This window comes from Spermophilus citellus (genome assembly GCF_964194105.1).
Source record: "Spermophilus citellus genome assembly, contig: SCAFFOLD_184, whole genome shotgun sequence".
NCBI classification, from domain to species: domain Eukaryota; kingdom Metazoa; phylum Chordata; class Mammalia; order Rodentia; family Sciuridae; genus Spermophilus; species Spermophilus citellus.
Genome location: NW_027673117.1, coordinates 371,953 through 384,941, shown reverse-complemented (window position 1 = coordinate 384,941; position 12,989 = coordinate 371,953).

Here is a 12,989-nt window from a genome sequence, read left to right as displayed (position 1 = left end):
TCCTTGGAAATCTGAGAATGGAACCATCATTTGACCCAGATATCCTGTGGAGCCAACCAAGATGCCCTTCAGTGGATGAATGGATAAAAAAATATGCATTATACATACACAATGGAATTTTATTCATCAATAAAAGAAAAAAATCATGTGTGTGGGGGAGATTATGGTCTTGTTCTCTTGGTTTCTGACTTTTAGGGAATAGAGTTTTTCTGAGATTCTCACCAGTATCTTTGCCTTTGTCAAAGGGGTATTGCAACTTACTTCTGTTTCTTGCTGTCTAACTTTTGTGGTTTTCCAATATGAGGTATGAGGTTGAAGTGGATTTTAAGTGGATATTTTTAATGTAGGAGTTCACTAATTACTATTAGAGGTAACAGATGAGCTCAGAACAGTAATAAAATTGGATATCATCAGTTATTTATGTGCATAAGAAAATAAGTAGCAAACATAAAATTAAAGACAGTTCTAATGACCATAATATCAAAAGCAAAATACTTGGGAGTTTTTTAAGAAATGTGAACCCTTGCACATTTAACATGGCTTGTTTTTAGAAAATATACCATTATCCCTAAGCCACCTTCTTTTTTGTGGGGACCTTTATTCATAGAAAAAAGATAGGAATTAAAAACTTTCCCCTGTGATCCTGAGGACAGGACTTAGGTATCGTCTACCAGTGAGCTCTATCATAATCCCATTCTTATTTTTCTTTGAGATATGGTCTTGCCAAGTTAGTGAGGCTAGACTCAAAGTTGTGACCCTCAAGTCTAGCTTCCAGGGCAGCTCGGGTTACATGCATGTGCCATCACAACCCTGGTAGGGATTAGCCTTTTTTTTTCTTTAGTTGTAGTGGACAGAGTAACTTATTTTATATATTTATTTTAATATGCTGCTGAGGATTGAACCCAGTGCCTCACATGTGCTAGGCAGGTGCTCTAACCCTGACCCCAGACCCAGGGATTAAATTCTTGACTTTAATAGTATAGGTTGGCTCAGGATAATATCTAGGTTTGCAAACGTGTATAATGTCCCCATTTTGTGAGTAGAAGTTAGAGGCCACAATGTGAGAAAATGTCTATTCTTATCTTTGGAAGAGGAACATCAACTGTGGATTCACCTGCAACTTAGTATTTGAGGATTTCCCAGATATTAAATATATAAGCAAAAGAGACATGAGGTCAAGGCTCTGAGGAAGGGGGACTAAGTCTTTCAAATTGTGAGGCATCAAACTAAGAAAAACAATGCTAAGGTAGCTGGGTATGGAGAATAGGGTCCCTCACATTTAACTGTAGGATCAGGATCCCAGAAGATATATAAGAAAACAAACCATTTACTGGGTACATTTTAAAAAGATGATCATGGGTAGGACTTGGTCAGAAGTCATCATTATCACACCCCACCCACACACCCACACACATTACTTCCCCTTTACCTCTTCCCCACTTTAGCAGTCAAGTCAACATCCACTCCTCAAGATGCATCCTTGCATGAAGAGAAAGGACTGAGCCACAGTACCCTGGGGATCACAATGGGCAGATCTTTGCCTAGCTTATGGCAGAAACTAGCAAAGGAATGGCAGACTTCAGGAACATCTCTGTCTCCTTTCTCTCACAAACAAATAACTAGACATTTCAATTATAAACTGATGGATGAAGTGAAATTGGGAGTATTGGGTCAAATATTTGGAACAATGAAAATATAAATGTTCAGCAGCCTTAATGTCTTATTTCTTTTTTATCTTTGTTTTTGTTTTCAATGCTGTGGATTGAGCCCAGGGGCACTCAACCTCTCAGCAAAATTCCTGATTTTTTTTTTTTTTGAAACTTAGTTAGAGACAGGGTTTCACAGAATTGCTTAGTCCTTTCCCAAGTTGTTGAGGCTGGCTTTGTATCAGCCTCCAGAGACACTGGAATTACAGTCATGCACCACCACACCTTGCTAAGGTTTTATTTCATTATTTGCACAAGAACAGTTTTTCATGTAATATAACCTACTGAATGCTCTCAAAATATTGCACTTTGTGAAAAATTCAAAGAGATAACTTATTACCTTTATATTAACAAACTTAAAGAATATGTTCTTCTTATACCTTGGCTTCTTTTCACCTGATAAAATCAGGTTAGGACATAGTTTTCTAGTTTCTTTATTCTTTTTTGGGGGGTATATAATAGGGATCAGTCCCAGTATCACTCAACCACAAAGCCACTTCCCCAGTCATGTTTAATTTCTTTTTTAGAAACAGAGTCTCACTGAGTTGTATAGGTCCCTATTAATTTACTGAGTCTGTCTTTGAACTCGTGAGTTTCCTGCCTCAGCCTCCCAAGGCATTGGGATTGCAGGTATGTGCCCCCACTCCCAGTTTCTTCATTCTTTTGTAGTTGTTGCTTTCTTTTGTTACATAAATTCAAGTTGAATAACAATATGTTTAACAATGCAGATATAGAGAAAAGCCAGTGGTGTTGGTAAGCAATTGCACATATCCACCAGAAAGTATATTATATATTCACCACGGTGTATTACTCAGGTATCAATACAAACTCCTCTAATGGTCAGCAAAACAGATGAAATTGGATGATGTCATGCTAAGTGAAGAAATACACAATAGTGTCATATCTCATATATTAACTAATATAATATCATGTGCAAGTACAATAATGATTGGTATGGCTGAGGAGTGTGGGGGGGCATCAACGGCAGAAGAGGGTGTTTGGATATTATGAATATGTGTATATGCATATATATAAACATCACATTGAATCCCATAATTATTTGCAATTGCTTTCTGATGATAAAAACCATCATCTCTCATAATTATCAAATTCTGCACTAAGAACACAATCCTGCTGTCTTTTGGAATTTCCATTATATGATGCGATATTATTGATGATTCTCCCTGATAACAACCAGGCTCTCCCTACACATCCATTCTATTTTCTTCCAGGCTATGAACATAGAGTATACAATGTATTTCTGCATCTGAATCATCTCACTTAGCCTAAAGTCCTCCAGTTTGTCTGAGTTATTGGAGAATATTCTTTTGTTTCTGGGGTTTCAACCCAGGGTTGCCTTACCTGTGACAGAAATCCACCATCATTATCTTTTTCAGTTTTAAGACAGAATGTTACCAAACTACTAAGGCTAGCCTTCAAATTTTGGCAACACTGCCATATACACCATCCTTATTTTATCGTTGAGTAATAAGTGAGGTGTGGAGGCACATTTGTTTTGTCATGCTATGGACTCGATAGGCTGAGGGAGGAGAATCATTATCTTGGAGCCAGCTTCACATCTTGGTGACACCCACTGCACCTTAAAAGACCTTGTCTCAAAATAATTTTTAAAAAATTGAAAAGGTTATATATGTATGTTGATACATTTGTGTGTAAACACAATGATAAATCTCTCTTTCTCTATTATCTGTAACATACCATAGGTTCTTCTTCCTGAGTAACTCTTTGGAAATTTAGGTTGTGATAGTATTGTAGTTAACTTGGGAGGGTAGATATTCCTAAAGATGGATTTTATTTCCTTCAATTGTTGAAGTGGTTAATGTCAACTGTCTATTTGAGTGGATTGAGATACCCAGAGAATTTGTGTGGACAATCTCTGCCGGTGTCTGTGAATGTGCTTCCAGAAGTCTGAGTCAGAAAGCATGGGAAATACCTGTAATGAACATATATATTGGTGTTCAATAGGGTTGATTTAAAAAAAGCAAGAGAAGCAGTCACTCACTTATGCTCCAAGCTTCTTGAAGTCCCCTTTGGAGACTTGCACCATTGGCTCTAACTGGGTCTTTTAAAAAAATTTTATTTGTTTTAGTTAGTTATCCATGACAGTAGAATGCATTTATATACTTTGATATATCATACATAGATGGGATATAATTTCTCACTTTTCTGAGTATACATATTGTAGAACCACATGGGTCATACAGTCACATACATACATACATGAAGCAATAATGTATGTTTCATTCCCTTTCTTATTCCCACATCCCCTGCCTTCCCCTCCTTTCACTTTCCTCTACCTAATGAAGTTAATGCAATTCTTTTTTTCTTTTGCATTACAATTCTTAATACACATATATACCACAATTTTTGTATCTTTTTTTATGTAACATATGTTGACACCCAATTCAAATCTTCATACATGTATTTTGGATGTATGACACATTCTACCATCCTTGCTAAACCCCGTCCCCCTCCCTTATCCTCTCACCCCTCTGCCCTATCTCGAATTCATCTATTCCTCTTATGCTCCTCTTGCATACTCCACTGTAAGTCAGCCCCCTTATGTCAGGGAAATATTCGGCATTTGTTTTTTGTTTTTAGGGGGGGGCATTGGCTAACTCCAGTTAATATCTTCTCCAACTCCATCCATTTACATGCAAATGCCACGATTTTATTCTTTTATTGCTGAGTAAAATTCCATTGTGTATATATGCCACATTTTTTTATCTATTCATCCACTGAAGGGCATCTATGTTGGCTCCATAGTTTAGGTATTGTGAGTTATGGTGCCATAAACATTGATCTGGCTGTGTCCCTGTAGTATGATGTTTTCAAAACTTTATGCTTACACTGAAGAGAGGGATAGGTGGGTCAAATGGAGGTTCCATTCCCATATTTCCAAGGAATCTCCATACTACTTTCCAAATGGGCTGCATCAATTTATAGTCCCACCAGCAGTGTATAAGTGTACCTTTTCCCCACATCTTCACCAAAACTTATTGTTGTTTGTCTTCATAATAGCTGCCATTCTGACTGGAGTGAGATGATATCTTAGAGTAGTTTTGATTTGCATTTCTCTGATTCCTAGAGATGATGAGCATTTTTTCATATATTTATTGATTGTATACCCTCTCCTGACAAGTATCTGTTCAGGTCTTTAGCCCACTTTGATCAGGTTATTTGTTTTTTCATCTACCAGGATCATTTAAGTCCTCTATCCTGGACCAAAGCTGCTTCATTTGCTTCCTCATATTGTGAAGCTTCCAGTTTCTTGGACTGAGCAGTTACCAGTTTCCCAGTGTTGCCATCCTGTAGGCAAATATTTGGTGACTATTACTCCCATGATTATGTGAGTAAATATAATAAGCTCCCTTCTGTATACACATGTACATTTTTTGTGTATTTTACTTTTCTGAAGAATCCTAAAAATACAGGCATATTCTCAAAGTCTGGGTCATATTGCATCTCTAGTTCTACTTTTTTGAAAAACCCTCTTATAGTAATTTTAATGTCTATTCAAATTTATATTCTTGGCAAGGATGTCCAAATATTTGCTTTTCTGCATATCCTCTGCAGTATGTGTTACCTACCAACATTTTGAGGATTGAGTCCACAAGCGTGTGGTTATATCTCATTGTGATATAACCTGAAAGCATAAAAATTCCAGAAGAAAATGAGAAAAATTTTTTTGGACATTTGTGTTGGCAATGGTTTTAGATAGAATATGCAGAGACTGTACAAGGAAAAACGGCTGAGACTATATAAATCTAAAAATGCTTCTATACAGCAAAGGAATCAATCAATGAAATGTAAAGTAGACTGGGTTAAAGAAAACCGGTTGTAGCCCCATGTCTGAAAAAGTTCAACATCCAAAATATAAGAAACTTACACAACTCACCAAAATTTAATATAAACCTCTCATAACCTAATTTAAATATGGTAAAATACTTAGATTCTGCCCTAAAATTAAACAAGTGTGTAAAAACATATGAAAGTTACTCAAGATCACATATTAGGCTACAATAACTGATAATTTACCTTTTCTGCTTTATTTGTCTCACAAGATTTTGGGTTCACACTCTCCATTCTTCACGGGGCACTTGAGATCAATTAGCAAAATGCCAGGTTCTCATTTTCCCACATTATGCTTCCTCATTATTCCATGTTAATTGACAAGAAAATCTCGAGCCTGGAAAACAACAACATATAGATAAATTGCTAGATAATCATCAACTTTGAAAATTACTTCAATTGAGAATAGTACCAGCAGAGTAGAACACTTAGAAGATAGAACATCAGACAATGAAGACAAAGTATTTCAACTTGAAAAGAACATATACAGCTCAGCAAGACAGTTAAGAAACCATGAGCAGAACATCCAAGAGATACGGGATAACATAAAGAGACCAAACTTAAGAGTCATTGGGATACAGGAAGGCATGGATGTCCATACCAAAGGAATAAACAATCTATTCAATGAAATAATATGAGAAAACTACCCAGACTTGAAGAACGAGACAGAATCCCAAATCCTAGAAGCCTACAGGATGCTGAATGTGCATAATCATAAGAGATCCACACCTAGACACATTATAATGAAGATGCCCAACATACAAAATAAGGAGAGAATTTTAAAAGCTACAAGAGAAAGGAAGCAGATTACATTTAAGGGTAAACCAATCAGGATAACAGCTGATCTCTCAACACAGACTCTGAAAGCTAGAAGATCCTGGAATAACATATTTCAAACACTGAAAGAAAATGGGTTCCAACCAAGAATTGTGTATCCAGCAAATTAAGCTTCAAGATGGAAGATGAAATTAAAACCTTCCACAATAAACAAAAGAATTTGCAGCTAGAAAACCATCTCTCGGATATTGTGTGAGAGAAGGTGGCCCCTGCGTAAGGGGGTAGCTGAAGTGCTGAACCTGGTGCTCAGAACAGCGGCGTTAATAGAGACTTCGCCCAGCTTGTTAGAGCTCCTTTCACCATTAATCTATAGTGGACCACCCGGCCAAGCAGCAGAAAAAACAAAGAGATTGAAAAAGAGACGCTTGGCTCCCGGACGCTTTCCTGCTCAAAACCGCGGGCGCTTTGCGCCCATCTGCTTCCTCTTTCACTTCGTTCCCGGCAGAGAAGCTGAAGGGACAATCAGCAGTGGATTGTAAGTACCTGAGGCAAAGAAAGCTCAGTTTTGTTTGTCTTTCATGACAAACAAAAGCTAAAAGAATTTGTAGCCAGAAAACCAGCATTGCAAGGCGTCTTGAGCAAAACTCTACACGAGGAAGAAATGGAAAACGATAACCAAAACCATCAGCGGGAAGTGCCTCGGTAAAGACAGAGGACGGGGGGGAAAGCTAACCATGGAGAAACAATCTAAATTAGGGGAAAAATAAGAGATAAATAATCAAACATGGCAGGAAGTACAAACCATATATCAATAGTAACTCTAAACGTTAATGGCTTAAACTCTCCAATAAAGCAACATAGGCTTGTAACATGGATTAAAAAACAAATCCAACAATATGCTGCCTCCAGGAGACACATCTGATTGGAAAAGACATACACAGGCTCAAGGTAAAAGGTTGGGAAAAAATATACCACGCACACGCTCCTCGTAAGCAAGCAGGGGTGGCCATTCTCATATCGAATAAAATCGACTTCAAGACTAAGTTAATCAAAAGGGATAAGGAAGGACATTATATACTGTTAAAAGGAACCATTGACCAACAAGACATAACAATTATCAATATTTATGCACCAAATAATGGCGCTGCGACGTTCATAAAACAAACTCTCCTCAAGTTCAAGAATCGAATAGACCACAACACAATAATCATGGGTGACTTCAACACACCTCTCTCACTATTGGACAGATCCTCCAAACAAAAGTTGAATAAAGAAACTATTGACCTCAATATCAAAATCAATAACCTAGACTTAACTGACATATAGAGAATATATCAACCATCATCAAGTGGATATACTTTTTTCTCAGCAGAACATGGAACCTTCTCAAAAATAGATCATATATTATGCCATAGGGCAACCCTCAGTAAATATAAAGGGGTTGAGATAATACCATGCACTTTATCAGATCATAATGGAATGAAACTGGAAATCAATGATAAAAGAAGGAAGGAAAAATCCTACATCACATGGACAATGAACAATATGTTACTGAATGATCAATGGGTTACAGAAGACATAAAGGAGGAAATAAAAAAATTCTTAGAGATAAATGAAAATACAGATACAGCATATCAGAATCTATGGGACACAATGAAAGCAGTTTTGAGAGGGAAATTCATCGCCTGGAGGTCATTCCTCAAAAAAAGGAAAAACTAACAAATAAATGAGCTCACACTTCATCTCAAAGCCCTAGAAAAGGAAGAGCAAAACAATAGCAAATGTAGCAGAAGGCAAGAATTAATTAAAATCAGAGCAGAAATTAATGAAATTGAAACCAAAGAAACTATTGAAAAAAATAACAAAACAAAAAGTTGGTTCTTTGAAAAAATAAATAAGATCAAAAGACCCCTAGCCATACTAACGAAGAGAAGAGAGAGAGAGAACTCAAATTACTAACTTATGGGATGAAAAAGGCAATATTACAACAGACGCTTCAGAAATACAGAAAACAATTAGAAATTATTTTGAAAACCTATATTCCAATTAAATAGAAGATAGTGAAGACATCGATAAATTCCTTAAGTCATATGATTTGCCCAGACTGAGTCAGGAGGAAACTCACAACATAAACAGACCAATATCAATAGACGAAATAGAAGAAGCAATCAAAAGACTTCCAACCAAGAAAAGCCCAGGACCGGATGGGTATACAGCGGAGTTCTACAAAACCTTTAAAGAAGAATTAATACCAATACTTTTCAAATTATTTCAGGAAATAGAAAAAGAGGGAACTCTTCCAAATTCATTCTATGAGGCCAACATCACCCTGATTCCGAAACCAGACAAAGACACCTCAAAGAAAGAAAACTACAGACCAATGTCTCTAATGAACCTAGATGCAAAAATCCTATAAAATTCTGGCGAATCGGATACAAAGGCACATCAAAAAAATTGTGCACCATGATCAAGTAGGATTCATCCCTGGGATGCAAGGATGGTTCGATATACGGAAATCAATAAATGTTATTCACCACATCAATAGACTTAAAGATAAGAACCATATGATCATCTCCATAGATGCAGAAAAAGCATTTGACAAAGTACAGCATCCCTTTATGTTCAAAACATTAGAAAAACTAGGGATAACAGGAACTTACCTCGACATTGTAAAAGCTATCTATGCTAAGCCTCAGGCTAGCATCATTCTGAATGGAGAAAAATTGAAGGCATTCCCTCTAAAATCTGGAACAAGACAGGGATGCCTCCTATCACCACTTCTATTCAATATAGTTCTCGAAACACTGGCCAGAGCAATTAGACAGACGAAAGAAATTAAAGGCATAAAAATAGGAAAAGAAGAACTTAAATTATCACTATTTGCAGATGACATGATTCTATACCTAGAAGACCCAAAAGGGTCTACAAACAAACTACTAGAACTAATAAATGAATTCAGCAAAGTGGCAGGATATAAAATCAACACACATAAATCAAAGGCATTTCTGTATATCAGCGACAAAATTTCTGAAATGGAAATGATGAAAAACACTCCATTCACAATATCCTCAAAAAAAATAAAATACTTGGGAATCAACCTAACAAAAGAGGTGAAAGACCTATACAATGAAAACTACAGAACCCTAAAGAAAGAAATAGAAGAGGATCTTAGAAGATGGAAAAGTATACCTTGTTCATGGATAGGCAGAACTAACATCATCAAAATGGCGATATTACCAAAAGTTCTCTATAGGTTCAATGCAATGCCAATCAAAATCCCAATGGCATTTCTTGTAGAAATAGATAAAGCAATCATGAAATTCATATGGAAAAATAAAAGACCCAGAATAGCAAAAACAATTCTAAGCAGAAAGTGTGAATCAGGTGGTATAGCGATACCAGATTTCAAACAATATTACAGAGCAATAGTAATGAAAACAGCATGGTACTGGTACCAAAACAGGCGGGTGGACCAATGGTACAGAATAGAGGACACAGAAACTAATCCACAAAGCTACAACTATCTTATATTTGATAAAGGAGCTAAAACATGCAATGGATAAAGGATAGCATCTTCAACAAATGGTGTTGGGAATATTGGAAATCCATATGCAACAAAGTGAAACTGAATCCCCTACTCTCGCCATGCACAAAAGTCAACTCAAAGTGGATAAAGGAGCTAGATATCAAATCAGAGACTCTCCGTCTGATAGAAGAAAAAGTTGGCTCCGATCTACAGATTGTGGGGACGGGCTCAAAATTCCTTAACAGGACACCCATAGCACAAGAGTTAATAACAAGAATCAAAAAATGGGACTTTCTTAAACTGAAAAGTTTTTTCTCAGCAAGAGAAACAATAAGAGAGGTAAATAGGGAGCCCACATCCTGGGAACAAATTTTTACTCCTTACACTTCAGATAGAGAGCTAATATCTAGAGTATACAAAGAACTCAAAAAATTAGACAATAAGAAAACAAACAACCCAATCAACAAATGGGCCAAGGACATGAACAAACACTTCACAGAGGAGGACATACAATCAATCAAAAAGTACATGAAAAAATGCTCACCATCTCTAGCAGTCAAGGAAATGCAAATCAATACCACCCTAAGATACCACCTCACCCCAGTAAGATTGGCAACCATGACGAAGTCAAACAACAACAAGTGCTGGCGAGGATGTGGGGAAAAGGGTACTCTTGTACACTGCTGGTGGGACTGCAAACGGGTGCAGCCAATTTGGAAAGCAGTATGGAGATTCCTGGGAAAGATGGGAATGAAACCACCATTTGACCCAGCTATTGCCCTTCTCGGACTATTTCCTGAAGACCTTAAAAGAGCACACTACAGGGATACTGCCACATTGATGTTCATAGCAGCACAATTCACAATTGCCAGACTGTGAAATCAACCCAGATGCCCTTCAATAGATGAATGGATAAAATAATGTGGCATTTATACACCATGGAGTATTACGCAGCACTAAAAAATGACAAAATCAAGGAATTTGCAGGGAAACGGACGGCACTAGAGCAGATTATTCTTAGTGAAGCTAGCCAATCCCTAAAAAACAAATACCAAATGTCTTCTTTGATATAATGAGAGCAACTAAGAACAGAACAGGGAGGAAGAGCAGGAAGAAAAGTTTAACATTAAACAGAGACATGAGGCGGGAGGGAAAGGGAGAAAAAAAGGGAAATCACATGGAAATGGAGGGAGACCCTCATTGTTTTACAAAATTATATATAAGAGGTTATGAGGGGAATGGGATCACAAACATGGAGGGAAATGAATTACAGTAGATGGGGTAGAGAGAGAAGATGGGAGGGGAGGGGAGGGGGGATAGTAGAGGATAGGGAAGGTAGCAGAATACAACAGTCACTAATATGGCAGTATGTAAAAATGTGATGTGTAACCGATGTGATTCTGCAATCTGTATTTGGGGTAAAAATGGGAGTTCATAACCCACTTGATTCTAATGTATGAAATGTGATTTGTCAAGAGCTTTGTAATGTTGTGAACATCCAATAAAAAAAAAATTAAAAAAAAAAAAGAAAACCATCGCTCCAAAAAATCCTCAGTAAAACATTACAGGAAGAGGAAATGGAAAATAACAATGAAAACCAACAGTGGGAGGTAGGACAGTAAAGGGGGGAAAATAATCAAAGAGGAAAACAAACCATATTCATTAACATAAATAAACAAATATGGCTGGAAGGATAACCCATATCTCAATAATAACCCTAAATGTTAATGGCTTAAACTCACCAATTAAGAGACACAGGCTAGTAGAATGGATCACAAAACATGACCCAACAATATGCTGCCTACAGGAGACACATTTGATAGGAAAAGACATACATAGACTGAAGGTGAAAGGTTGGGAAAAATCATATCACTCATATGGACTTTGGAAACAAGCAGGAGTGTCCATACTCATATCAAATAAAATAGGTTTCAAGCCAAATTTAATCAAAAGGGATAAAGAGGGACACTACATACTGCCCAAGGGAACCATACACCAACAAGACATAACAATCATAAATATATATGCCCCAAACAATGGTGCAGCTATGTTCATCAAACTCTTCTCAAGTTCAAGAGTCTAATAGACCACCATACAATAATCATGGGAAACTTCAACACACCTCTCTCACCACTGGACAGATCTTCCAAACAAAAGTTGAATAAGGAAACTATAGAACTCAATAACAAAATTAACAACCTAGACTTAATTGACATATATAGAATATGCCACCCACAATCAAGCAGTTACACTTTTTTCTCAGCAGCACATGGATCCTTCTCAAAAATAGATCATATACTATGTCACAGGGCAACTCTTAGACAATATAAAGGAGTAGAGATAATACCATGCATCTTATCTGACCATAATGGAATGAAACTGAAAATCAAAGATAAAAGAAGGAAGGAAAAATCATGCATCACTTGGAGAATGAACAATAGGTTACTGAATGATCAACGGGTTATAGAAGACATTAAGGAGGAAATTAAAAAATTCTTAGGGATAAATGAAAACACAGACACAACATATTGGAATCTATGGGACACATTGAAAGCAGTTCTAAGAGAAAAATTCATTGCATGGAGTTCATTCCTTAAAAAAAGAAAAAACCAACAAATAAATGATCTCATACTTCATCTCAAAATCCTAGAAAAAGAAAAGCAAAATAACAGCAAAAGAAGTAGAAGGCTAGAAATAATTAAAATCAGAGCTGAAATTAATGAAATCGAAACAAAAGAAACAATTGAAAACATTGATAAAACTAAAAGTTGGTTCTTTGAAAAAATAAATAAGATCGACAGACCCTTAGCCATGCTAACGAAGAGAAGAAGAGAGAGAACTCAAATTACTAGCATACAGGATGAAAAAGGCAATATCACAACAGACACTTCAGAAATACAGAAGATAATCAGAAATTATTTTGAATCCTTATACTCCATTAAAATAGAAGATAGTGAAGGCATCGATAAATTTCTTAAGTCATATGATCTGCCCAGATTGAGTCAGGAGGATATAGACAACCTAAACAGACCAATATCAATTGAGGAAATAGAAGAAACCATCAAAAGATTACCAACTAAGAAAAGCCCAGGACCAGATGGGTATAC